Source organism: Caretta caretta, chromosome 27, assembly GCF_965140235.1.
Source record: "Caretta caretta isolate rCarCar2 chromosome 27, rCarCar1.hap1, whole genome shotgun sequence".
Classification (NCBI taxonomy): Eukaryota; Metazoa; Chordata; order Testudines; family Cheloniidae; genus Caretta; species Caretta caretta.
The window spans coordinates 8,583,363-8,610,732 of NC_134232.1; the positions used below are offsets into that span (position 1 = coordinate 8,583,363).

Here is a 27,370-nt window from a genome sequence, read left to right on the forward strand (position 1 = left end):
GTCCGTCCCACGCTCCAGAACGGAAAACTTCACTTTTGTCCAGCAGCAGACGGGGAGGTGTCGTCCCACGACGGGGATATTGACAGCAGGGCCTGGAATCCTCACGTGGTTGGATGTTTAGTTTTCAGTTCTGCCTCGTTCTGTTCTTGTTAGGCCGTACTGGGGGGGGGGAGATGCGTTCTTCCTCCATGCGGCACTGAATCTTTGCTTTCCAGCTGTGACCGGAGTAGGGGAGTGGGGAGTCTATAAATAGCTGTCCAGAAATAGCAGCGGTCTAGGCTCCAGTGAGCCAGATCAGCCACTAGAGGAGGACTGCCGCTCATTCAAGGCAATGGGGAACAGGTCGGCTGCTGGGGGAAGTCCCCCACGGGAGTAGCAAGTTGTAAACTGAATTCTACGGAATGCATCCGATGCAGTGAGCTGTAGCTCACGAAAGCTCATGCTCAAATAAATTGGTTAGTCTCTAAGGTGCCACAAGTCCTCCTGTTCTTTTTGCAAGTTGTAAACTGTAGCTCACTGCAGCAAGGAAGTGCACACATCTGCTGCTAAGAAGGTGCCGTTTGGCTCCACGCTTTATTTCTTCAGGGAGTTCAAAAGACAAATAGTGGTTTCGCTGTTTAGTGGCCAGGTCTTTTGGGGACTTCACCTTTTGGGGGAATCCCCCTTCCTGTTGGAGAGGCACTGTGGTCTAGTGGCTAGGCGACTGGGCTCTGGAGACTGGGGTTCCATTGCTGGTTCTGCCATTGGCCGTCTGGGTGCTCTAGAGCAAGTCACTTCCCTGTCTGGGCCTCAGTTTTCTCCATCTGTACAATGGGGATAATGATACTGACAGGCCTGGACTAACCAATGTGTGCTTGCACATAGGCCCCTGCCCACCTGGAGGGGGAAAGAAAACCCCAAACTGAATGGTGCTACAACCCTATGCAATGCTGCTTGCTCAAATTTGGCCTGGCTGCCTGCCCTCCATCATGATGGAGAGATGACTGGGCCAAACTTGAGTGAGTGGTGCTCCAGCCGGGCACTTGGCCCTCCTACTTCCACCAGGACTACCAAATCATCAGATGGCTGGATGCACCCTCCCCCCACCCGCTTGAGAACCTCCGTTCTGGGAGGTAGCTGTGCCTAGGACACCTTCTCTGTCTCGTTTAAGGAAGGGGGGGCGGCAAATTTCCATTGTGAACAGGGCCCCAAAATTCTTTAATCTGGCCCTCCTTTGTAAAGGGCTTTGAATCTAAAGATGGAAAAAGCTTTATAAGAGCTGAGTGCTATAATTATGTATCATTATTTATATTGTAATAGCACCTAGAGGCCAGGACCCTGTTGTGCTGGGCGCTGTACAAACACAACAAAGAACTGGTCCCTGCCCTGGAGAATGTACCGTCTAAGACCATAGACAATGGGTGGCTCCTACAAGCAGGAACTCTCTTCCTATGCCTCTGCACCTCACTGTGCACCACGGGCCCTGATCTTGGCCAGGGCCTCCAACCATGAGTGCAATTCAGATAATGATTATGCAGACTCTTCTTGGTCATGGTCCCTTGCATCACTGGTTCTTCTAGGAGGCTAACGTCATGGGGATTGTCTTTTGGCCAGACTCTTCCAAGCAGCAGGTCATTTCCCTTTCAGGGATTGGCCTGTAAACATCTGTCACCCTCTCTCTGCCAGGCATGCCCGCAGTCACAGCCCCTCCAAGATGAACTGGGGCATCCTAATGCAGACAACAAGGAAAAAAGGGGGCTTGGAACAGGGTGGCCTGCCTCCCTGAAGGGCAGGGGCCCTGCTAGCCCTGTTCACTCATCTGATGCAGCTGAGAAGGGGACAGGTGTTCCATACAAAGAGCTGCAAGAAGCTGCAAGTTCCCGGGGAGAAGCCCTGAGAGCCTTGGCAGAGTTAGAAACCCTCAGCTGGAAGTTTGGTTTATCCTTTGGGAGATTGTGGTGGGTTGGCCAATAACTGGTGTCCAGTTATTATGGGTGTGGTTGATAATCCCCCAGGCTGGTGAGGATGAGGAAGGTTTCTACTCCCCACATGCTGAGGAGGGAGTTGAGTTTTCAACCATTGCTGAGATCACCATCAAAGGTAGCCGGGAGCGTGGTCACTTGACCACTGGGAAGTGGACTGAGATCCCCCCACTTGGTCCAGTTAAGATGCTGAAGAGCTATTGACTAGTAATGACAGGCAGTCACTAACCTGGGCTGGATTTGAACCACTGTGCTAAGGGTGAATGGCGCCAGTTCCCTTTCTGAGATACCTACCCCACTTTGTGTAGCTTGTGGGTCTGGTGCTCTGGTCCCTCGCTCCTTGTGTTGTCATTTATACCAGTGCAAAGGGCGTGTCAAATGCTGCAATGTTTTACGCTTGCTTTGCATTATTGTAAATTGCTGCCCAAGGCGCAGGGCAGGGGAATGTCAGGCCCAGCTTCGTTGTGCTCAGGGTGCTGGGTAAGATCTTAGCTAAGATGCACGGTCACATTCAGTCTAGAGATGGACAGAAAGCGTCGGATTCCCTGGGCCTCAGGCCCTCTCCTGCATCATCCAGGACCCACAGTTCTCAGTTGCTGGTTCCTGGACTGGCACATGGAGGCTCTGATCCAATTCTCAGTGAAGTTGATTTGAGTCTCTCCATTGACTTTCATAAGCACTGGATTGGGCCCCATGCTGCAGGCTTTGGTGACAGGTACCCTGGACTCTCCCTGGTTACATTTGGTCCTGATTCAGCAAAGCATCTCAGCACGTGCTTGACTCAAGCATGTGCCTATGGTCTGGTCTGCCCACAGAAATTACTCTAAGTTAATTCAATCGGCTTCTAAATCTATTGAATTAAATTGGTGAAACCTGCTTGTGTGGCCTCTCTGAAATCAGTTTAAGAGGGGTTACATCAGGGTAGATTCATTCAATAACAAACCAGCTTTGCTGATAAGATAAACCAGTATAAGTTGTCCCAGTGTAAGTTATAAACTAGGGGGTTGTAAGGGAGGTTGTAGGGGGTTGCACCTGTTTGACTAAATCAGTATTTAAACTGATGCAACTTATCTGTGTGCAGGAGTAAAATTTTCAAAAATGCCTAAGTGCATTAGGAGCCTACACCCCATTTTTAAAGGTGACTTCGGCTCCTACGGCCCAGATCCTGGAAGATATTTAGGTGCCTTTGAGGATCTGGGCCTACGTGCCTAGAGGACGTATTTTCAAAGGTATTTAGTGGCCTAAAGATGCAGATAGGTGCCTAGTGGGATTTTTGCAAGTGCCTAAGCAAGTTAGGTGCCTAACTCCCTTTGGTTTCAATGGGATTGTGGCTCCTAACCTGCTTTTGAAGATGCAACTATGTGTTTCTCTCCATCTTTAGGTGCCTAAATACCTCTGAAAATCTGGCACTAAGTCAGTGCTCAGGGCATAACGTAGCTATCTCAATCTAACTTTGAAGTGTAGACCAGGCATATGACACCCATTGCCGCCCACTGAAGTTAGCAGAGCTGAGGGGCCACGGCTGAAGCCAATGCTGGTGCTGTCCGCACCACTGGGAGGGGTCGTTTGCATGGACCTTAATGAACGGGGAGGCAGCGGGGGCCGGGGCTGGGCTGGTGAGGCTGACGGCTTGTCAGAAAATGTGGCAAACTGACGTTAATAAACAAGCTATCGCAAGCAGCCAGCCGGGCTTGGAGGAAACTCATTGCTTTTGCTGTTTGCTAAAGAAAAGACATTCGTAAAACAGGTTAGTCACAGATCTTTAAAAGGCAGCAACTGCTCCCGCCAACTGCAGCCTGCCACGCGGAGTTAAATATCAAAGGGAATTCAGGAATACTTCGCACTTTCTTTCCTCCCCCCCACTTTAGTTTTTTATTGAAGTCGTGTTCGTGGATCATATAAAATTGGAGCTAACAATGCGCCCATTCAGCCCACAGCCAAGGCCCATTCAGTGTGTGCCGTTTTTTTTCTCGTAACACCCCGCCGGTCTGTGTTTTACTAAGGGAGCTTGAATACGAAAAAGCAGCACATGCCTAGGTCCAGATTGCGCTATTAGGCTCAGGCCCGAGGATGGGGCTGCCCTATCCCGGGAGCCCCCCCGGGAAGGAATAGTACCTTTCCTCCCAGAGCTCTGCATTGCAAGAGGGAATGGATAGAAGGAGAGATCTTCATTGCATCTCTTTGCAGGATACAGCGCAGGGCGCTTGCCACACCTGGGTGTGGTTCCCTGCCCACGGGGGGGTCTGGCTCCACTCCCAGAGTCAAGCAAAGGCCGCCACGTGTGGAAGAATTGGGGGCGGTGGCCTGGCAGGGCCACTTTCGGGAGGGACTCCAGCCTGCGGGAATTCAGTGACGAAACAGCAACTTGTAACCCAGGCCGAAGCATCTTGCACTGATGTGGTGCATTAGGGGTGAGGGGGTCAAAAGAGCGCAGCTCCGAGTCCATACTCAGATTTGCACAAGGGCCCAGCCGCCCCTGGGGTGGATGTTGGGGGTTGACCCGCAGGTTGTCTATGGTTGAGCTCATTTGAGAATGTGGCCCCAGGTGTGGGAGCTGAGCCCGCACCGTCCTTGGAAGCAAACCTACAACGAGAGGAGGATTCTCCAGCCTTGGCCCTCGAGTGCTTAGCCCTCCGTGAAATCTGGAATCCCTTTTCCGTATAAATGGCCCATTGGTCCAGCACCCTCTCTCTCCGCAGGGATGGAGGAGCTTCCTTCTCCTCACGGAAGAAAGTTCTTGACGTGGTTTGGAAAAAGAACAGGCCAGCTCCTCCACTGGGTAGTTCTGTTGACTTCAATCCTATGCTGATTTGCACCAGCTGGGGATCTGGCCCACTGACTCCCATGGACCCATGCTGATTTACACCGGCTGGGAATCTGGCCCATTATCTCCCATGGGGCGATGCTGATTTGTACCAGCTGGGGATCTGGCCCATTGTCTCCCATGGGGCAATGCTGATTTGTACCAGCTGGGGATCTGGCCCATTGTCTCCCATGGGGCAATGCTGATTTGCACCGGCTGGGGGTGTGGCTGTAGATGTTCCATGCTGCCTTCCCCAGGGCAACTTCCCCTGCACGGTGAACATGGCGGTAACTGCTTGGCCTGTGGCCCTGCAGGGGACTTACAGGACTGATTATAACCACCCAGACTGGGCATTCGCCTCCGTGCTGGCCCCGGTGCAATGATGCAGGGGAAGCAGCTGGTGCTTCCCTTAGCTGGGGCCGTGGTGCCCAGTGCTGGCGAGCGCAGATTTCACGTACACCTCCGCTTCCCCTTGGGGGGCTTTGTGGGGTGCCGAACCCACAGGGTGCATGGCTAGCCCCTCTTCCACCCTCTCCGGCCCAGCCCGGGATGTCCCCTGCCCCGGGCTCCGTGCCAGGCATAGGGCCCCAAGCTGGCTTTCTGCTAGGCAGAGGGGTCGGAGCTGGCATAAAGGGGCTGCAGGCCAGCGCTGAACGGGGGGCCTGGACTTTCCATGGAGCTGAGGCAGCCGCACGGCTTCTGGGGCCTGATCCAAGGATTCCACTGAAGTCAACAGAAAGATTCCCAGTGACCGTGACGGGAACAGGAGTGGGCCCTTGGGGCCGCCTTGCTGTCCGTAGGAAAACTCCCAGTGACTTCAGCTGGCGCTGGATCATGCATTCTGAGGTCATTCTCCTTCCATTTGGATGCTGGAGCACTTCTTCACCTCGCTTATCCCGACAGCTTATTTGGTTCATTTCATTCCGTCGACGTAAGTGCCTGGGCATTCTACCTGTAATCCCTTCCCACTGCGAGTCCAGGAATCAAATCCCCACCAAGTCACTTCTTCCCCCAGCTGTTTGTCTTTTATTGAGTTCTTTCTGTGGCAAGACAACGTCACTCGGAAATATAAGTCGAAAGGGAAATTCTGAAGCGCCTTCCTGTTTCTTATATTATTCGGTGTAATAAATTCTCCATTCTCAAAGAGGTGACTAATATTTCAGGCCACTCTCTACTAAGCTGATTTCCTGGCTATGCAGAGCAGAAATATGAAGTTGAGGAATCGGAGTAACTGGAGTTTCTTGATATCTTCATTCCCTGTGTTATTCAGGTCCATAGCCAGTGGGCCAGCATTCAGGGGCGGCATAAAAAGCTTGGATTTTCTACGGAGTCTATGAGAGTTGGGTGTTGTTCTCCCCGTGACTTTTGATCTGATTCAAGCACCTAACTCTCCTGGGAGTCTGAAAATCCCAGCCTTCTGGTATATCCGTTACACTCAACCTACGGACGATTTACCTGGACAGAGAGGCAGTGTAGTCCAATGGTTAGATCACTAGTTTGGGAGACTTGGGTTCAATTCCCAGTACTGCCCCAATCTGTGTGTGTGACCCTGAGCAAGTCACTTAGCCCCTCTGGGTATGTCTACACTACAAAAAAAAAACCAAAAAAACCCCCAAACCCAACCAAATCAGTGGCAGCGAGTCTCAGAGCTCGGCTCAAGTGACTTGGGCTCCCGCTCGGGGGTAAAAATTCAGTGCAGACATTCCCGCTCAGGCTGGAGCCGGGCTCTCAGACCCATCCCCCTCACTGCCTGACCAGGAATGTCTACACTGCAAACCCAAGTCAGCTGAGCTGGGCTCTGAGACTTGCTGCTGCTGGGTTTTGGGGATTTTTGGCAGTGTAGACGTAATCTGTGCCTCAGTTCCCCACCTGCAAAATGTGGATAACAGCAGTGCTCTAGTTTGCAGGCGGAGTGTGAGGATAAACCCATTTAAGATTGTGAGGGGCTCAGATACTCTGGTACTAGGCCCAGAGAAGTACCTAAAATAGACAGAATCCCTTTCCCCATGGAAATCCTGCTTTCCATCGTTCCAAAGTGCAGTTGTAACATGCTGGCTTATCAAGCACTATGGTGGCTGGTCTACACAGAGAATAACTTACTACTGTTCCAGCTACTGGAGACGCTCCTTTAGCTCAACTAGGAGAGACCCAGGCTTGCTCAGGGCTAGATTCACTGCTCAGCATCCACAGTTGGGGCCAGATTATGGGTGCTGAGCTCTTGAAAATTCTGGCCCTAGCACGGACAGTTGTGGTTTCCCTCCCTGCTCTCAGCTCAGTCAGGAGGACTTCTTACGCTCATCCCAACAGGGAAACTCTGATGCCTTGATCGTATTGCACAGCATCTTATCCCACAAACGGTCCCACTGAAGTCAGTGACTCTGCCCCTGAAGTGAGGAGCTGCCCAAGATGAATGGGGGGTGCGTGGGAAGGATTAGAATCTGTCCCTAAATTTGCTTCCCAAGAATACAGTTACAAGTCTCCTTGTTCTGTGGATTTTTCTTTTAACAAGGGCTGTCAATTAATCGCAGTTAACACAAGCGATTAATGCAAAAGCAATTAACTAGATTAAATCAAATAATCGCAACTTTAATCCCACCGTTAATCAATAATAGAATACCAGCTGACATTTATTATAAATATTTTTGGATGTTTTTCTACATTTTCAAATGTATTGATTTCAATTGCCACACAGAATATACGGTGCTTGCTTTATATTATTATTTTTGATGACAAATATTTGCGCGGTTCAAAAGATAACCGAAAGAAATCACATTTTTCAATTCGCCTCACACAGCTCAGTGGTTTGAGCTTTGGCCTGCTAAACCCAGGGTTGTGAGTTCAATCCTTTAGGGGGCCATTTAGGGATATGGGGCAAAAATTGGGGATTGGTACTGCTTTGAGCAGGGGGTTGGACTAGATGACCTCCTCAGGTCCCTTCCAACCCTGAGATTCTATGATTCTAAGTGCAATCTCTATCGTGAAATTGCGATTTATAAATGTAGATTTTTTTTCACGTAACGTCACTCAAAACCTACAGGCCATTCAATGGACTTGAAGAGTCCATTTTTTCGCAACATCCAAGAAACGCTCTGGACACGTTTCAGCATAATCTCTTCAGTATGCATTACTGTTACAGCAAAGACTGCAGTGTCCAGGCAGCATCAATCCGGTGTGCCGTGACTCCAAGATCACTGTGATTGCTCAAAGATGGCCAGTGGTCGCCAGTCAAAGCAACAGCTCGTGCATTTTTCGGAAGCTCCACCTTTGTAGGCTTCTCGTTGTGATGTAGGTCACGTATTTGCGATGCAATGGTTCCTCGGGAGGGCAAGGAGTCTGATGGATTGGAAGATGCAATTTGAATAACATTCTGCCATTTACAATGCTGCGTGATCTACAGTCCATAGCTATCTGCTTTGCAATAGCATTGGGTAAGCTGTGGGTGATCAAGTATTGTTTGATCCATGGGCTTGTAGCCATCCCGAAACTCTGGAAGCGTACTCTGTCACGGCTGGCAGGATTCATTTGCAAGAACTGGAGATGAAATCATGGTTAGCGTGCAGATGATACTGCAGACTTGAAGTACGTTGACGGTGTTGGAACTCAGCCTTGCAACAGCTACAGATAACCCTCTTTATATCCAGGGACCAAGCTGGAAGTTTTCTTAAAAATAAACTTCTCATTCAAAATCCCTGAACTTTTGCTGCTTTGCTCATTAACTTTTTCCGACATTTAATCACCAGATCGTGAGAACACAACAGAACTGCGCTAATGTCCGCCAAGCGGTGAAGTACCATAAGTGAAGAGGGTCACATCAGAGGGGTGTTCAACTCATGCTTGTTTTAAAAATACCGCGTTCATTTGTTTTGCATTAATCGCTTGCGTTCACTGCGATTAACTGGCGGGCCCTGAAAAAAAAAATTCTACCTTTGTAAGTTGCACGTTCACGACAAAGAGATTGCACTCCAGTACCTGTCTGAGGTGACTTGAAAACCCACGATTTCTTTTATCTTGTTTTACAGTGCAAATATTTGTAATGAAAATAGTAACATCAAGTGAGCTCCGTGCACCTCGTGGTCTGTGCTGTGACTGAAATCAACACATTTGAAAATGTAGACAAATACCCACAAATATTTATAATACATTTCCATTGTATTATTCTATTATTATTTAACAGTGCGATTAAACCTGTGATTAATTGCGACGATCTTTTTAATCTCGCGGTTAATTGTGATCCTTTTTTTTCATCATTTGACAGCCCTACTTTTAACCCAAGGTTTTTAAAAAGGCCACGTACCCTGATCTCTCCCAGTAACGGGCACACCAGGTGCACCAAACCCCACTCCTTGGGGTCCAATGTTTTACTCCAATTCTATTCTCTGTAGGTTCTCATCCCGCCCCCATCAAAGCAGTATCCCACTGGTCAGTCGGGCATGAAAGCGACGTGCTGGACATCTGTCCTTCTCTTTCCCATCCTCTCCTCCGGGGGAGAATTGTGTGGTCGCCATCCTGGAGCTTTGGGCTTGCTTAAATTTGCAGGGTCTAGCCCTCTGAACACCTTGCAGATGAGGACCGGGACCTTGCACTGGACTGGCTTGTCTGTGGGGAGCCAGCCCGGAGAGTGGAGGACAGCTCTGATGGGCACGTGGCATATGGGCATTTCCTGTCTTTAACAGAGCAAGGCCAAGCCACTGGCCCCCACCCCAAGGTCCTACCCTGCCCGCCTCGGTCCCCAGACCATGGCTGGTGAGACAGCCCTGGTCAAGAGCAGAGCTGGTCAATATTTCCCAAACCCTGCCAGTTATAACAGAGGCCTGGGAACTCCCGGCCCAGCTTCTCCCGGCTCCCTAGTGCCCATAAGTTTCCTGCCAACCCACCCGCCATCTCTGGATGAAATGCGCCACCTCCTTTTGCCCAGCGCACACAGCCGCAGACTCCACTCCTTTCTCTGCCTCGCTTTCCTGACGCACAGGTGCAGTGGTGGACAGAAAACACAGGGGGCCAGCAGACAAGCTTAACATCTGCACAGGTGAGGAGACTGGGATCTGATGACTAACACAGATGCTTATCCAGCTGTCTGCGGCGGGGGGGGAGAGTGTGTGTGTGTGGAGGTGGCAGGGTGTGTGTGGGTGTGTAATGACAGGTAAGGTGCCACAAGTCCTTCTTTTCTTTTTGCGAATACAGACGAACACGGCTGCTACTCTGAAACCTGTCATTATGCAAGGCACTGAAAAAATTTAATTTGTTAGTCTCTAAGGTGCCACAAGTACTCCTTTTCTTTGTGTGTGTGTGTATATGTGTGTGTGTGTATGTGTGTAGGCGGCAGGGTGGGTGTTGTGCTTGGAAGGATTTCATTTTTCCTGGGCCTTTATTTCCTTCCTGTCAGTTTCTTCAGCAATATCTGCATTGCGTGGGGTTAGATGATTCCACTCGTCTTGAGGGGACTGACGCTGGATTCCGCTAGTCCTTGGGAACAGTTCATGAATGACTCACCTGCAACTCAGGCTTGTGATTCATCCCTCCGCTGGGTTTTCGAAAGCAGCCCCCTCCCCTGCACACACGCACACACCAAGGTAAATACATAGTGTAGGCCCAGCGCTGCTCACACAAACAGGGCATGTCATCCTGTCATCAGCTTCTCCTCTCCTTCGCTGCTCCTTGAGCTTAACCCTTGGCAGGCGTCGCTTCCAATACCCTTTGCGCTCCCTGGAGCTGCAGGCTGCTTTAGTCACACTCCACAGGATGGACGGTGGGAGTGCCCTGGGGAATTTGTTTCTACACCAAAATAGTGCAGAGCTCCCGGGGCCTGGTTTTCCATCACCCTGCCCCTGTGCAGTGCTTTACGTCAGGGCAAAGTGCGGGCGGATTGTTCCAGCCCTGGTAGTGCGTTATATCTGTTTTGCACCGCAAGGCGGAGTCGAATAAGGTGATGCTGCCAGCGTGAGACTGGGCTCGCGCTAGTGTGACTTATCGAGTAAGCAGTACCAGTGTGCGAGCCTTGGTCTGTATCAGTGCAGTGCGTCTACATTATGGATTGCACTGGCCGGCCGCCAGCAGTGTAACCAAACCGGTGCCAGTTTCCCTAGACAATTCGCTTGTAAAGAAAGACTTGATTCCAGCTTTGGGGCCCAGAGCCAGGGCAGGATGGGGGGAAGCCTTCTTATTTCATCCCTGGTGCGCCCTTGCTGCTGGCTCTCATGTTCCTCCCGGTGTCAAACGGTTCCTACGCTCGTTCCTACACCTTCCTCTGAAGCGGCTGGTGCTGGAGACAGGACAGCAACTGAATGGAGCTCTGGTTTGATCTAGTGCAGCCATTCCTAAATGCATCCCGATCTCCTTCCATGGATCCCCTGTTTTGCATCCCCAGAAAATAGAGGGTTAGAAAGTCAAGCTGTGGGTTGGTGCTGAAAGGAGCGAGGCCAGCTGCCAGGGTGAAGAAGATCCTAGCAAATGCTGCATCACCATGGAGACCTCCTTCCATCCTGCCCTTATGGCCCAGCGCATCAGTAGGGTAGCTGCAGCTGGTCAGCTGTCACTTCATGGCTCTTCCCACATTGCATGGACTCCTCCCACATTTCTTCAGACCACACCCCTCTGCCCTTTGCAGAGAATGGGTCTGATCCTGCTCCCATGGGAATCAGCTGGAAGAGTCCCGTTGACTTCAGCGGGGCCAGATCTGTCTTTGTGAGTTGGCCTGGGGACAGGAGGCCGGATAGGAAAGTTTAGCTTCTGCATGAAGACAGGCCTTGTAGGAAGTTGCGACGCTCTTTGTCTTGCAAGCCACAGGAGGCTATAAACTTATATTTTCTGAGGATTTAAACCCTTTCTGCACCATTTTACTACAATGGACACCTACGGCCCATGACCCATAGAGCTGGCAGATTTGGTGTCGTTACCATAGTGAGTTGTGGATAGTTTCCCACTGTAGACTCCAAGCCAGGAAATACACCAGAGAGACTGACTTGCTGTAAACAGCTAGGGTTTCCAAAAGAGCCTAAGGGAGTTAGACACCTCTTGACAGTCAGTGGGATTTGGGCCCCTAGCCTCTAAGAATTTTCCAGCCCCTAAATAGAACATATTTTCAAGTTGGGTTTCTCCATCCTGGCAAAGTAGGCAGAAAGAAAAGCTATCTGGGGATTTCGCAGTGAATGGAGAATGTGGTGTGCAGTATTGAGACTGGAATGGGGCCAAGTGGTTGATATTTTCCCCAGCGCATCTCGGAAATATTTGAGAACCATCTGCCAGCATCAGATTTGCAGCCTGCCCACAGAAACTTCACCTCACACCTCTGGCTCCTCATCCTCTCATATCCGGGGCTACGTCGCAGCCTCTTCTGGGCCAAAAGCCCGGGAGAGCAAGCATCTGATCCCAGACCGGCCCAGTGTCGGAGAGTTTGAAGCCAGAAGAGACACCAGACCTTCTCATCTGACCTCCCGCATATCACATGCCACCCACCCCAGCACCCGCACACTGAACCCGGCAACCCAAACTGACCCAAAGTATCATAGCCCACAGGAAGTGACACTATGGTGTGCCACAGGCAGAAAACAGGAGGGACCAAGGTGCCCCCAAGTGCAGGCAATTGATTGAGCGAGCCCCAGATGATCCTGGCAAGCGACTTGCACCCCACGCTGCAGAGGAAGGCGAAAAATGAGTTGACGGATCCCTTCGTGCGGCTCAGGGCTTGCTGTGTTTTACCACACGTGGTAATTAGGGGGATAGAGACTCCCACTTGTGGAATGAAGGGCCAAAACTCAGGGACACACCACTGGCTTACAGTTTGCATCTCCAAGCACCCCACAGCCTTACAACCGTGCCCCCGCTGGGCCAAATTCGCTTCTGGTATGAACAGCTCCACGGACTGCATCAATTGATGCAGCAGAGAATTTGGCCCTCAAGGTGGTATGCGTGGATCCCCGCATTGGATGTTCGAACCTGTAAGGGCACTGCCGAGTGTTGGCCTGCTAAATAACATCACTAGAGTCCAGCACCGCCATGGGAAATCCGGCCCGGGGTCCATCCAATCCAATGCCAGCAGCTTTCTGCAGGAGGCCATTGTGGGATAACTGACCCCAAGGAACATTTTTCCTCCTGACCCCATCCGGATGACTTACGCCCTGAAGCAGGAGGGTTTATAGCACTTCCAAAATTCTTGGGGCTGGATTCCTCTTGAGGCATTCTAGCCACGTAAAGGGGCCTTCAAGTGGCGATTTCCGGGACTATAGACTTCTGTGTGGGGAGCTGGTGCAGCTTTCTGCCAGGGGAGAGAGCTCCCCCTCAGCTGGGGAATTCTCAGCTGGCCAGCTATGGTTCTATGCTGGCTCCTTTGTGCCCCTGCAGAACTGAATCTGGGCCTGCAGCTCTAAACCTCGAGCCAGTTTAAAAAAAGATTTCTGCTGCCTTTCGCTGCTTGGGCACATGGAACCCGCTGCAAGAAATCTACCGAGATTTAAAGGCACAGGACACAGAAATAGCCAGAACAGTTCCTGCTGTTAAAACCCTAGAAAGGTAGGGCTGGAAGGGTCATACCCCCGCCATGCTGATATGAGGACACGCATGTTCCCTACTACCAGTTTAACTCCACCATAAACTGTCTCCGTGAGGGCAGCATCCTTTTTGATCGTCCTGTTGTTCTTTGTCCTCCACGCCTTCTCTTCCCCCTGGATGGAACCCAATCCAAGATGTGCCTTGGGTATCAGTACGGCCAGACCACCGTAACCTTCTCCATCTAAGGACTGAGTCTGCAGACTGCTGACCTGTAGGGGGCAGCACTTCCACGTTGGTTCTGCGATCTTGCCAATGAATTCCCGAGTCTTCTTAACCTATGCTGGTGGAATGCCTTCAGCTTCCTTTTGGGGACTTCCCCCATCTGCCACGTCTCTGAGGCAGACCACAGAGTTGGAAAGACAATAGCGGTGTATTGCCTTACTATGCCCATGTCACAGATAGGGAAACTGAGTCACGGAGTGTTGCTGTGACTCGCCCAAGACAGCTGAGGGAGTCAAGATCAGAGGTGGGATTAGGACCCAGGAGTCCTGACTCCCATGACCACTGGGCCCTTCAGTTTGCTGACAGCAATAAGTTTGCCCTGCAGCAGGCCAGAGCTAAGGGAGAGCAAACTGGATTCCCCTCCACCTTGCGCAACAGCAACAGAGTCCCCAGCTCCGTTATGAAGGCAGGACCGACGAAAGGGGAAGCTGGATTTTCCAGTCCCAGGTGGAATCTGAAGCAAGAGTAGTTTAAGAGGAAAAAAAATATTTTGACTTGTGCACTGAGCTAATTTACCCTGGGATCATGCAGAGGGGGTAGATAGGGAAACCCCAGGGGATCATCGATCTCTGCTCAGAAAGCTGTTTAATTGCTCAATGAGTTTCCATGGGCAATGTAGGGTCACCAGTTAAACACAAACACACACACACAGACACGCTGCTGGGTGTGCTGTGGAGCTATCGTACAAATACCAAGGGGCCAGATTTTCAAATGTGCCCAAATCACTTAGGAGCCTAAGATCCATTTTCAAAAGTCTCTTAGGGCCAGATTTTCAAAGGCCTTTATGTGCTTAAAGATGTAGATAGGCACCTAGTGGGATTATCAAACGCACCCAAGCAGCTTAGGTGCCTAATTCCCCTGGGAGATAGGCACCTAACTTGCTCCCCACAAAGTGCCCATCTATGTATTTAGGTGCATAGAAACTGCCCTTAGGAGCCTACATCTCACTGGCTTTCCAATGAGATTTGGACTCCTAAACTCCAGATCCTCCAAGGTATTTAGGCACCTGATGCCCATTGATTTAAATGGGAGGAGCCTAAATGTAGCAGGGAGGAGCTCTGCTCTCACTCCCTAGGGAGAAGGACGAGTTCTCGGGGAGAGGAAGCCCCGGGGATCCTGCCCTGGTCTGCAGAGTCTGGCAAGACGCTGAGAAGGGCAGTAGCCACAGGGAGTGCTGGCAGCTCAGGCTGGTAAATCCCGAGGCGAGCGTCCCCTGTGACCGGTGGCTTTAAAAATTTGATTCCTCCCCTCCCCGGGATCCATTTAGGCACCAAAATAAATGGCCAGGTCTTTGTCGTAGGTCAGCCTGTAGTGCACTGGGGTGGGGGGCAGAGCACTGCTGGGAAACCCAGCCCTGGTGTTGGGTGCTGACTCTGAGCCCTGGGGAATTGTCCCCGAAGGCTCAGCAGGTGAGCGAGGTCTCTTAGTACCACAGAATGATGACCTTGCCTGTCCCTGTCTGAGCCTGGAGCGCGGTGGCCTGGCTTCCCTCTGCTCCAGACGCCGGGGTTATTTCTAACGTGCTGTTTGCCCACTTGGCTTTAATAGTAAATTGATTACAGAGGTCCAGGCTGGGCCGAACTCCTCTGCCAAGATATTACAGCCTGCAAAAGAGTACAAGCACAAGGCATGTGTCAGAGCTTGGCGCATCTCCACTGGCTTCCGGGGCAGACAGAAGAGCCTTGGCAGGGTCAAAGTGGGACCCAGACTGTCTTTGTAAAAACTCTGGGGTTTAGACATGACTTAAAAAAAAAAATCCAGACAAAACAAACCTACATCCCCTGAGGTATCTGCATCTCAAACACAGTGCTAATGCACCAAAAGCCAAGTCTCCTCTCCCTTGAGCTCAAGGAGAATTTCCTTTGTGTTGTCAGTATAGGGCCGATGACACACAGGTAAGAAGTTCTGATTCCATGTAGTAGCGAGCAGTGCTCTCTCTCTGACCCCCCACCCCTCGACGGAGTATTATCCCCATTTTACAGATGAGGAAACTGGAGCACAAAGAGGTCAAGTGACCTGTCTGAGACTGTACAGCAAATCTGTGGCAGAGATGAGACTGGTTCTTCAGGAATTCCCAGGCCACTAGACAACACTGCTGCCACATTACTCTGTTCTCCAAGGGGCCTGAAGATCTGAGCGCCCGGGATATAGAGAGCCACGCTGCCATTGCTGTCTCTGAAGAATCAGGGCATGGTCCTCTACCTCCCGCCCAAGAAGACAAACTGGGGCAAGGGGTGAGGATCAAGCCCTGGGTCCCCTTTGGTGGTAGCAGGGGTGGGGGGCTGTTGGGAAGCTGGTTCCAGCTCCCTGATTCTCCTCCCAGTTCCAGTGTAGTGCCACCTTGGGGCTGCTCTCACTTACACCAACTAGCCCAAGAGACCACCTGCCAACAGAGCGGGAGCACAACATACTCTGGCTGCTCCTCTTCCCTGTCCCTTGCGCTGATCTATAATCTATATCCCTAATCCTGCCATGAGCAATCAGGGAGCGGGCTCAAGCTGCAGGATCAGGGCTTGAGTTCCTAACATATGAGACTGTAGGGACTTAAAAGCAAGAGAATTTTTAAAACCCAAGTTATCTGCCATTCTTTATAGGCTGTGTTTACCTGCCACATGTCTTGCATCCTGGTTTTCATGGTGGCAAGTCAGTTTCATTTTCAGGTTGGCAGGGCTGCAATTGCTGCAGTTCAGACATTCATTTGTTTAAAAGCAACTGATGGCACTAGTTGTCGGGATTTGTCTTTGAATTGTGGAAGTCTTTGCACCGGTTTGAGGCTAGCTTGGTTCTGGCCACCTTTGAAGTTGGAGCGAAGTTAAAGTTGAAGGCATTCCTTTAATATTGAGTTGTCTTCAACTGGACAATGCAGGTGCACAAAGTTAAGCGTGTGTGTGCAGGATCGGGGCCCAGGACGGTCATGTTTTCACCTCCTTTGCACTCATTTTGCCAGGGTGACAGAAAATGGTGAAGGGGGCTCTGTTCTCTGGAGTGAGTGTGTGCAGGATCAGGCCCTTAAATTGTGTAAGTGGCGTCATGGGGATTACCAGAAGAGAGAGACAAACGTGTAAAAAGCAGTCAGGCCTCGTTCAAGGTGGCTTAGAGGAGTGTTAATTGGTGCATAAGGAGCCAGATTCTGAGCTCTTTCCAGAATTACTCTGGATTTACACCTGGCCTCACTCTGGATTCGCTTTGCTATAAGTGGGATCATACACTCTCACTTTCTGTATCCTAGGGCTGGGAGTGTTGCCTTACCGTGAAAGTTGCCTACCACTTCCCATTAGAATATCCTGTTCCCAGTTGCTTAAAACATTGCCAAACGTTAACGGGTGGGGATGATGTTTTCCATGCCAGGTATCGACCTCACGCTGAATTTTTCTGGAAAGTTTCACCTCAAACAGTTCAGCCATTTCAGAGAGTGAGAATAGGGGAAACCCACTTGTTTTGCTCATGTTACAAAACCTCTTGCCACCATTTCTTCAGGAAGTGCCTCCATGCTTTGGAGCAGGGGTTTGGAACTGGGCAGGAGTCAGGCCTGTGCCTTTTGCCAGCTCTGTGAAAATGTGCCCAAAGTTGGCCAAGTTATAAGTCTCGGCAAAAATTAAATTTGCACATGCTCAGTAGAGACTTGTTAGAGCTCAGGTGATAAATTCTGCCAAAGATGCCATCTGCACGGAGCATGCTCCATCCCCCTCATAGCTCCTACGTGTGACCAGATTGTGCATGTGACATCCGCACAGAGCAATTTAGCATGCTCCAGCCCAGGACTGCAGGGACCGAGCAGGACTTTCCCTTGCAATTGCTTTGTCTGGCTGCCAGGGGTTGCTGCCACACCAGGAGATCGGGGTGGGTAGGGGTTCTCTGCTCTCAGTGCTCCCCCAGCTGGAGCCCAGACAGCCTGGAAGAGAAGGAGGGAGGTGAAGGCTGATTGGGATGAGGATGAGGAGGAGATGTGAAAAGGGATTGCAGGAGCCAGAGGTGGGGAGGAGCGGAGGCAAGGGGAGGGGTGGGGGAGGATATGGGTGCAGAGGAGGGGGACAGGAGCTGGGCAAGGGAGTAGATAGGAGAAGGGGGGGCAGGGGCAGGAGCCAGGGAGGAGTGACTAGTGGCAGAGGGGGATGGGACAGGCCAGAGGCACAGGGGCCGGTTGGTCTAAACCGCTAGAGCTCACTCCAGCTCCCTAAGCTGAAACTGAACCCAGGAGTCCTGAGCCTCCACCTTCCTCTGCTGCCAGCAGGCGGCCGTGAAACCCACCGGCCCACGGCGTCGCAAACTGGACCCTCAAAACGAGTGGACGCTTTTGCCACATCTTGGCCCGCGTGCGTCTCTGGGCCTCAGTTTCCCGTCTGTAAAATGGGGATCCTGGGCCCTCTCCCAGGGCGGTTGACACGCTAAGCGCGCAAGGGGCCGTGACACGCCCGGGGCGCCCCGGCGGGGAGGAGCACCCCGGGGAGAAAGGAACCACGCCGCAGTCGGCGCGGGGGTTCGGGCGGCGTGCGGGAGGTGAGGCCCAGGGCTGCATATGGACCGAGGAGGAAAAGCCACAGGGACTGACGGCATGAGCCTGGCATTAGCGCCGGGGCCGAGGCACAAGGGGCCCGAATTCGGGTTGCCCCCCCGGGAGGGGGCAATTCACGGCATGGGCTCACTTTTGAGCGCTGGGCTTTGCAAACCTCTGCTCACATCCTTCCCTGGAGGGGCGACCCTTTGCAGCCAGGCCTCAAGCTGCCCCCCCCCCCCCCAAAAAAAAAATTCCTCTGGCCCTTTAAGACAGTGTCGCTGAGGCCACGCCCCCCGGGGACCAGGCACAGGAGGGGGGAGGAGGAGAGTGGCGGCGGCGGCGGCGGCCGAGGGGGGGGGAGAGGAGGCTATTTTTAGCCCAGGGTTCCGTCACGTGACGGTGAGTGACGTCACCGAATGTTGTTGTTGGTGGCGGGGCCGGAGGGAGCGAGCGGAGCCAGCTGCAAAGATGGAGGAGAGGCGGAGCGGGCGCTGAAGGAGCCGGAGCGGGGGGCAGCCGGATCCCTGGCGGAGGTGGGGCAGAGCCAGCGCAGGGAGGGGGCCCCGAGCCCGGCTGGGCCCAGCTGCAGCCACCCCGCCTCTGCCCCCCCCCCGGGGCAGCAGCGCTGCAGGTAAGGGAGGGGCCCGCCCGCCCCGGGGACGCAGCGCCCCAGCCTCTCCCGGGCTCCTGCCCCGTGCCAGGGGAAGGGGAGCCGGCCCGGCGGCGCTCCTGACCCCGGGGGGGGGGTGCAGGGTGCAGCCCTCCCCCCCCCCCGCCCCCAAGAACAGGCTTTCCAGCGGCTGCGGGGAAGCCATACCTGTTACAGGTAACCGACCTGTGCGTGCCCAGAGGAGCAGGGGCCCGGGGGCGCCCAGCGGCTGTTGGTGGCTCAGGGCTTTGTTAGGGAATGTTGCCGGGAGAGGAAGCGCTGGGGAGGTGGGGGGGGGGCGAATTGGGCTGGGCGGGTGTGGGGGGAGGTGGTGGAGGCAGGCACCGCCTGGCAGGTGCATTTGCAACGTGTGTGCACCCTTGGGTCGGGGTTGCTCATGCATCCTGCTGCCAGAGATGCCCCGTCCTTCCCTTGGATGGGTAAAAGTCTTTTTTTGGGGAGGTGGGGGGCATCCAGGCCCCTGGGTGTGCAGGGGCTGCCAGGATGGGCGCTGGAACAAAAGGCAGAGACTGGATGGTTATGAAACGGCAGCGCAGAATGCCCAGGCTGCCTGCGTGTATGGGGGGGGGGTGATCCGGCGCAGGGGGGTTGGCAGCGGGAACGTTGCCTCCTTTCGTCAGGACTGGCTGAGCTCCAGCTTGTGTTGTGTGTGTCTGTCTGTCTGTCTGTCTGGTTAGTAGGTAGGTCGCGATTCGGAGGATGTGCCTGGGGGTGTGAGACAGGCTGTGTGGTCGCCAATCGCACCGCACTCCTTGGAAGCAAATCGGGGGCACATGGCTCTAGATGAGCAGCGGTGGTTGGGGGTCAGGGTGGTGGGGTGGTTTTTCCCCGGGGGCCTTTAAATGGGAGGGGGATCGTTCTGGAGCTCCCCAAGAGGGTGCATGCTCCCCCGGCTGCATTCCCTTACTGGTGCCTGGCCTTTGCAGCTTCTGGAGACTACTTGTGGGGTGCAGCCCTGCCTCCACCCCCTGGATCCCTTTCTCTGGACACCTGCCCTCGTAAGGGCTTAAACTTTGTGCCGTAGAGACCAAGGGGATGCAAAGCCGGTTTGGATGCATGAACGCCCCCAAATCCCCATTATTTCAAATCGAAATCTTGTCTCTTGACCTTCTCGCTGGACGGCTTCGGCACTTCGTTTCCCCATTGCTGGCTGGGATGGGAGAAGGAAAACGGGTGTATTATTGCCCATGAGACAAAGGTTTGCTGATGCCTCGTATTGCACGCTAGCCGTGTGCTATAAATACAAAGCGGGGGTGTGTGTGTGTGTGTGTGCACGTGGGGGGAATGAAAAGGCTCCAGAGCAGCAGCTGCTCTTAAATAATTTATACTTCCTACTTGCATCCTTTTGAGGAGGACCGTCTGGAATATTGCAGCGCTTGCAGCCTCATTGCCGGGCGATGGGTTTTGTTCCTGTGGTCCCTGGGCCGTTCTGCTGGTGGATGCGTTTGCTCCTGCACCTCTGGTCTTTGGGGCTCGTTTTCCCTTTTGCTTTTGGAGCTAGATGGCTTGCCTGCTGAGGCTGGGGGGGCGGGAGGGGATGATGGGGGTGTGTGGGATTCACTCCTCTCCCTGCTTTCCTTCTCCATCTGTCCCTTGTTATCCTTGCAGGTGACCAGCAAAATGGGGCCATGGTAGGAAAGATGTTCCTCCGGGAAAACTGCTTGCTAATGGCTTGTCTGTGTGTTCTATTCAGATCACCAGGCCCAGCGCGCCCCGGTGCTGCAAAGGGTGAGCCAGATTCTGCTCTTGGCCACGCTGGTGTAAATCCGGAGTAACGCTATTGACTTTGGCGGGGTTACTGTGGATGGATGCGGGTATAGCTGAGAGCAGAACCTAGGCTGTGAGCTGGTATGCACGGTGCAATACGCAGTCTGGTGGTGACCGTGAAGAACCCCGGCAGGATCAGAGAGGTTAGAGCTGAGAGATTGGTCAGGTGCCACCCAGCCCATGGGGGAATGGACGACAAATGCTCTTCCCTTGGACAGGTCTTTCCATGCCCTCACGTAGCTCACTGCCGGGAAATGTTTCCTAGTATTCATCCTCGGTTTTTTTTCTCTCCGTTCCTGTCCTCCTTGCGTAATAAGTAATGCCTCCTCCCTGCATGCTTACACCCTTTCGGATGTCTGCGGAGCGTTACTATTTCTGTCTGCCCATTGTTTAACTCTTTAAACCTTTCCTCCCAAGGCAGAGCCCTTCGCTAGTTTGTTTCTCTTCTCTGAACTCCCTCCTCGCTCTCGGGGCTCACGCTGTGCCCGGGACGGGGTGTGATCTTCCAGATGCCGTCGCTCCTACCCTAGAGGAGGCAGGATGATGGTTACAGAGGCCTCAGTTGGGATCAGGGTCTCATTGTGCTGAGAGCTGGACCAATTTACCATGAGACAGTCCCTGCTCAAAGGAGCATATGGTTTGAATGGGGACAAGGGGTGTGGAACACTAAGAGGAACATGAACGGCACTGAGAAGAGAGTTTGGTCGAGTGGTTTGAGCGGACTGGCAAGTAGGACTCCTGGCTTTTAGCCCTAGCTCTGGGAGAAGAGGGGAATCGGATGGGTTAGGGCGAGGGTGAACAGGACCTTGCTTTATATTTCTCTAATTCAGACAGAAATTAATTCAGGGAAGTCCTCTGGCCTGTGTGATCCAGGAGGTCAGAGCAGATGATCAAAAGAATCTCTTCTGGCTTAATAGATGAAACATTTGCTCGTCCCAAGAGTTCAAAAATCACGAGATGGGCATAATAAATTTCATGCTTTTTTTAAATGTGGGGTTCTTCTTCTTTGACTTCTGATGCAGCTGCCTTTTGAGGCTTCATGGTTTCAAGCTTTTCTTTGCGACCATGAGGAGCAGAGAATTCTTGAGGTAGGTGAAGGCTGTGGGATGCTCCTCCTGTAATCACATGACTGCTTGTAAGAAAAAAGCCCCGGGTCCTAAGACGTGCAATAAAGTCACAAGCGTTGGCAGTGCTGTGTGCCCTTAACTACGAGCCTGGTCCAGAGCCCGTTGAAGTTAATGGAAAGGGTCCCGTTGATTTCAGTGGGCCTTAGATTCAGTTAGGGTGACCAGATGTCCCGATTTATAGGGACCGTCCCGATATTCGGGGCTTTGTCTTACATAGGCTCCAATTGTCCCCCCACTCAGTGTCCCGATTTTTCACACTTGCTCTCTAGTCACCCTAGATTCAGTCCTACGGACTGGACTTTCCAAAGCTCTCAGTCCCCAGCAGCTCCCATTGTCTCAGTGGGAACATGAGCATTCTGGAGGATCCAGCCCTACAGTGTCTGCTTCGGAGGAAAATCCCTGGCTTTACGTTATTATCCTTGGGGTTTCCGGTTCCATTTTTTTAATGTTTACATCTCTTCTTGGTACCCCATTGTTAACCACTTGATGGGGCTCCCTAAAGACCTCACTTTATCCCTTTCCAATGGGACAAGTCTGTCCCGGGCGAGACCTCACTTTATCCCTCTCCAATGGGACAAGTGTGTCTCAGAGGGGCCTCACATCCTGCCGTGGGGCACGAGAGCCTCTCGAGAGATTCAGCAGGAAGAAATTATTATTAGTTTATGAGCCTTCTTGCTGTAGCACTTTGGAGCTATAGTCATGGACCAGGACCCGTCCTGCTTGGCGCTGTACAAAACACTGAATGAAGAGACAGCCCCGGTCCCAAGGCTCTTACTAACCTTGGCCCAAATTCAGATCTTCTCTGGGTTGTCTCGAAATTTGTCAGAAATTTGCAGACTCAGATCTTAAACGTTGTGGCTAATTTTGGAATCATGATTTTGGCAGCCAAATCCCTTCGGTGGCTTTGAAAACTGGAGCCTTATTTGTTGTCCTTTTAGTACTGCCACGCTTGAAAGCTAGGCTCTGGGCTGCAGGCAGGGCCAGTGCGCGGCTTGGTATTCAAAGCTTTGGCCCAGCGGATTTCTGATCTGATCAGAGGGGATTTGATTTCAGAAAGGGCCTTTCCTGATTAATTATGTAGCTAGCACTGCTCACTCAGAAAGGGTCCACAGGGGTTTTTCCGTGCTGCTGTAAGTACAGAGACTCTAAATGCAGCTGATTCTGGGGTGGGGGAGGAAATAGCAGCTGGTGCATGGAGGGTAAACTTTGTCTGAGCAGAGCTATAGGCCCATGAAAGATGCCATGGGCTCTTGCTGTGCGGAGAGGATTTATTAAAAAGATCCACCCATGGACCTCAGTGGGTTTTACTCTCCTCTCTCTTAGGCTGCCTTTCTGACTTATGGGGGGCTAAATGAGAGAAGATTAGGGCCCACTTGATCTATGATTTGTAGCGTCTAGAAGTCCCTGCTGAGATCCGGGCTGCATTGTGTACACACGCATCATAAGAGACAGGAGCTAACTGTCTAACACACAAGGCAAAGGAAGGATTATCTCCATTTTACTGTTGGGACAGTGAGGGACTAAGGGACTTGCCTGAGGTCGCACAGGGAGTGTGTGGCACAGCAGATCTACCAAGTTGCAATGCAGAGCTTTAACCACAAGACACGCCCTCTCCAGGAAGGATGCTCGATGGAGACAGGCCTGCTCGGATTTGAAGCTGTGATTCCGGGGAGCGTTTAATGAAATCCTAGTGTTGTGGTTGTGGATGGGCATTTTGCTACTGACTTCAACAGGGCCAGGATTTCACCCCGGGCTAATGGCTATGAAGCCATCTCAAAAATGCAGCTGTGCTCCATGGTTGTGTCTGTGACTCCAACCAAATGTTCACAGTTGACTAGAGGAAGGATGGGGCTGGTGGGTTTTTGTTTTAAGCTGTCTGGCCTGGAAACTCATCTGTGCATCCAGCTGGACTTTTTCCTTCTCCCCCGTCGTCCTGTCATCTGGATCCGGCCTGCAGAATCTTTCCCTCGGTGACACCTGTGTGGCCCTGCTGTCTTCAAGTGCAACCGGAACTTAGTTAATGGATTCCACTGCTGACGTGGGAGTCTGAGCTGAATTCAGCCCATTGTCTCATAGCTCTGCAGGGTTAGTGTGAATGAGAAGCGTTGGCGCTACAATCAATAGGTCTGACTGTGATATGAGCAGCTCTGTAGGGTAGGAGGGGGCTGGTTTCTTTACACCATCGTTTCTGTGAGCAGAACCGCGTTTTAAGGGACTGCTAGACCCCGTGTGGGCTGGATTTCAGGATTGTGGCTGATACTGACCAGTGTAGTAATGAGGTGGTTCGAGTACAGGCTTGGACATGAAGGCCTTTTCTTGTGGGATGAGGTGGGAAAGATACTTGACCAACCCCCTGGAGTTATTCCTCTTGGGCCAGATCTCCAGCTGGTGTAAATTGGGATAGCTCCAGTGTGTTCTTTACCTGCAATAGGAGCGTGATCTAATGGGTAGGATTGGGGGATCAGTGAGCCTGGAATCTGTTACCATCTCTGCCACTGAGCTGTCGGGTGACCTTGGGCAAGTCGCTTCCCGGCTCTGTGCCTCTGTTTTTCCTCCCATCTGGTGTATTTAGACTGTAAGGCCTGGTCTATGCTTTCCCGGCATAGTTGTGTTGGTTAGAGGTGGGATTCTTACGTAGCTGGACAGATAAAAGCCTGACTGCGGTCAGTTCTATCCATATAAAAGCCCTGATAGCTCAGTGAAGCTGGCCAAGGGAAACTGGCTAGTGTTGCAGTTGGTTTCCCTTAGCAGCCTTCCAGTTTAAAGAGCTGGCTGCAGGGGGAAACTGGCTGGAGTTTGTCAGTTTCCTTCTGCAAGCTGTTTATATCACCCAGGGGCGAGTCCTTTTGTGGTCCCTCCGGGTGCCTGGACCATGGGGGATCTGAGTCTGTTACAGCCCCAGATCTAGGAGGATTGGTCCCTTAGCTGCAGCTGTAGCAGCTTTGTGCTTTTTGCTCTGGAGGTCTCCCGTTAAATCCCTGCATGCTGGCCAAGGTGGTACCCCTCCCCCCATCACATAAGGAGCTGGCAGTGGAAGGGTCTGTGCTATTCATTGCCTTTTAGCAGGCTCCCTATGCATTGCAAAGAAGCTGGCTAGAAGGCCCAGTGGGTTTTCCCTCTGCAGGCCTCCTGGGTGAAAGCCCTCCTGGCTCTTGCGGTTTCTGATAACCCTGCCGTCAATCAGGGAGTGCTCCAGCCAGGGTTGTATGAGCAAAACTGGGAGGATAAAATGGCTCAGTTACTTGCAGCAGCAGGGGTCAGGGTCCAGAGTGGGGTTTGAACCCAGCAACTTCAGGGCTAAGATCACGAGGCTCTGCTGCGCTGGCTGGAGGAGGAGCACCATTCGCTTGCCGTTGCGGGAGACTTTTATCCTCTTTTGTGGACCAGTGTCGCAGAACGACTGACCCTCGGGAAGGGTGTAGTTCATCTGTGACTGGTCAGCTGATTTCCAGTTGAGGCGAGATGGTATCTGGGCCATACGAAGAGACAGCCCCGGGGTGAGGGAGTGTCAGAATGGGGTTGGTGGAAGCTGTCTGAGAACAGAGGAGGGAGAGCTGGAGCAAGGGACAATTTCCTGCGGAAGGAGCAGCAAGAGACCTGGGGTACCAGAAACTGGGAGCTGCTGGTGAGGTGCTGGGAGGACTGGGCTGGGGCGCGCTGCAGGAAGGCTCATGCAGAGGCCGGTAGGAAGGAGGGCAAGAACCAGCTTTGGTTGGTGTGAGCGGGGCCCAGAAGCCAGGCGTTGGCCGGGGAGGGAGGTTCCTCCAAGTAGGGGTAGGACCATCAGGTGAGGAGGCTTGGAAGCCGCAGGCAGGAGACCTGAGGTGACTTCGGGGAGAGAAGCGGGCTTGGAGCTCCCAGGGGGGATGGGCTGCGGAGCGGGGCCCTACCAATGGGACCGCGGGGTTAATGACTCTGGGGTGGGTGACCTGGCGTTGAAGAGCTGCTGTGTTGTAACCTCATCTTACCCCGGGGTTTGGGGAGGAACTGGGGCCTGTGGCTCCGAGGGGTTTGAATTCGCTGCTAACGCATTCCTCTGCATGGGTGGCTGAAGTTGGAAACCGAGGCAGGTTGTGTCAGCACCCACGTTGGAGGGTTTCCCCCGTTAACGACCAGCCACTAGCGGGGCAAAGACCCACATTCTCCTGGCACAGCTGTTCTCCACCGGACCCATTCTGGGCACCCCTGGAAATCCCTTCGTCTATGTAGGTTTTTGGAACGTGCTCATATCCGGAGTAGCCATTTGTAGGCAGAACCCCCCCACGCCCCTCGCCCATTTAGCAGCGTGGGAAAGGCTGGATGGCCGTTTTCTTCTGCCTGGCTTGTGACCCCCTGGCCATAGGGGCAGGATCTCTTTCCTGAGAGCTCCGTTCAAGCTGCCCCAAGCACGCCCTCCCTCGCTGGGTTCTGCTCTCCGCCCCTCCCCTGCGGTCGAGCCTTATGGGTTGCCGGCTGTATTTGCTTTAGCACTCAACCATGCTGCGAAAACCACTGAGTCAGATGGCCCCGCTTGTCCCATGCCAGGGCTAGAGCGTGGTCTGGGCTGGCGGCGAACACGGGACCGGGTTGCCTCCCCGAGCCGGGCCACGGTGTGAAAGCGTGCCAGCAGACCCAAGGCGTGGGCAGGCTGAGACGTGTTGGAACGGCCGGTGGGGGTGGTGGGTGGCGGGGGGGAGGCATGTCGGGCGGGGTGGTGCAGGTGGGACCAGAGATCCGGGAGATGGGGCAGGGGGCACAGGAGCAGGGCGGGGAGGAGACCCAGACTGGAAGGTGAGGGGCCGGACGAGGCAGAGGGTCCTTGCCTGAGAATGTTCCTTTGAAATGCCGCGGCAGCCAGTTCGGTAGCTGTCCCGGGAGGAAGAAGGCGTGGTGCCAATGCCCATCGGAGCTGTGAGCGCTCCATGCCAGCCCTGCCCTTCCTACCCTCTGAGCTGGGGAGCCGGTCACGCCCCTACCTGGCATTCCACCGGTCCAGAATCTGCATGTGGACCCGGCCTGAGCAGGCCTCCTTATTGTCCTGACTGCTCGGACGCTAGTGGGGAGTTTGGCTCTCACGTGCTTGCCGTGGGTTGTTTCCCTGTCTGCGGCTATGGAGGGAACCTCTCAGCCCAGCGGTTACAGTAACCGAGTGGTTACAGAACAAGAGCGGGAGGCAGAGATGCCCAGCTCCTAATCCTGGCCGTGTCGCTCGTTCCCCCTGGGACATTGCGCCAGTCGCTCGGGGCCTGTTTCGGTTTGAAAGGGCAGGTCCGGCCTGCCCCGCTTTCCGTCCGTGCGTGACCCCCGCCGTGGTGCACCAAGGTCTGGGGCTTGTGTCCGTGCGCAGGGCCGGCTGTGCATCTGATTGGCCCTGTGGGTTTGGAGCTGCCTGACTTATTTCTAGTTAAATCAGGGCCGTCGTTTAACCTCCTTCCGCACCTCGGCTTCCCCGTACGTAAGGTGAGGATAGCGACCCTGTCTCTTTCTCTCTCGGGAGCAGGGGCTTAACAAGCCCATGTCTGCACCGGGGGTTGAAGAGAGGCAGGTGCGTGTTGTTGCTATCGGACAGAGACCATGGTCGTTGTTTGTGGCGCTGCCTCCAGGATCGGGGCCTTCCTGTGCTGGGCGCTGTTCGTACACAGAGCGGGAGGCAGTTTCTGCCACGAATGGCTTGCAAGACAAAGGGTAGGAGGGGGGAGACTGAGGCACGGAGGTGCCCTGTCTTGTCCAAGGTCACCCAGCAGGTCAGACCCAGGAGTAGGGTCACAGGCAAGTGCCCTACCCACTAGACCGCACTGCCCC

General features: G+C 53.2%; 1 protein-coding gene across 6 annotated transcripts in view; it reads left to right on the forward strand.

The window, feature by feature from the left end:
* The first annotated feature begins 18,452 nt into the window (after window positions 1-18,452).
* Window positions 18,453-27,370, forward strand: part of HDAC5 (histone deacetylase 5) — a 106,457-nt gene continuing 97,539 nt past the window's right edge. For 4 of the 6 annotated variants that reach the window (XM_075123636.1, XM_075123638.1, XM_075123640.1 and 1 more), the window contains exon 1: window positions 18,454-18,656. The gene's annotated coding sequence lies outside the window, so the exon portion shown is untranslated. Of the gene's footprint in view, window positions 18,657-27,370 lie in introns of all 6 variants that reach the window. The other 2 variants (XM_075123639.1, XM_048830406.2) reach the window with 2 other exon arrangements.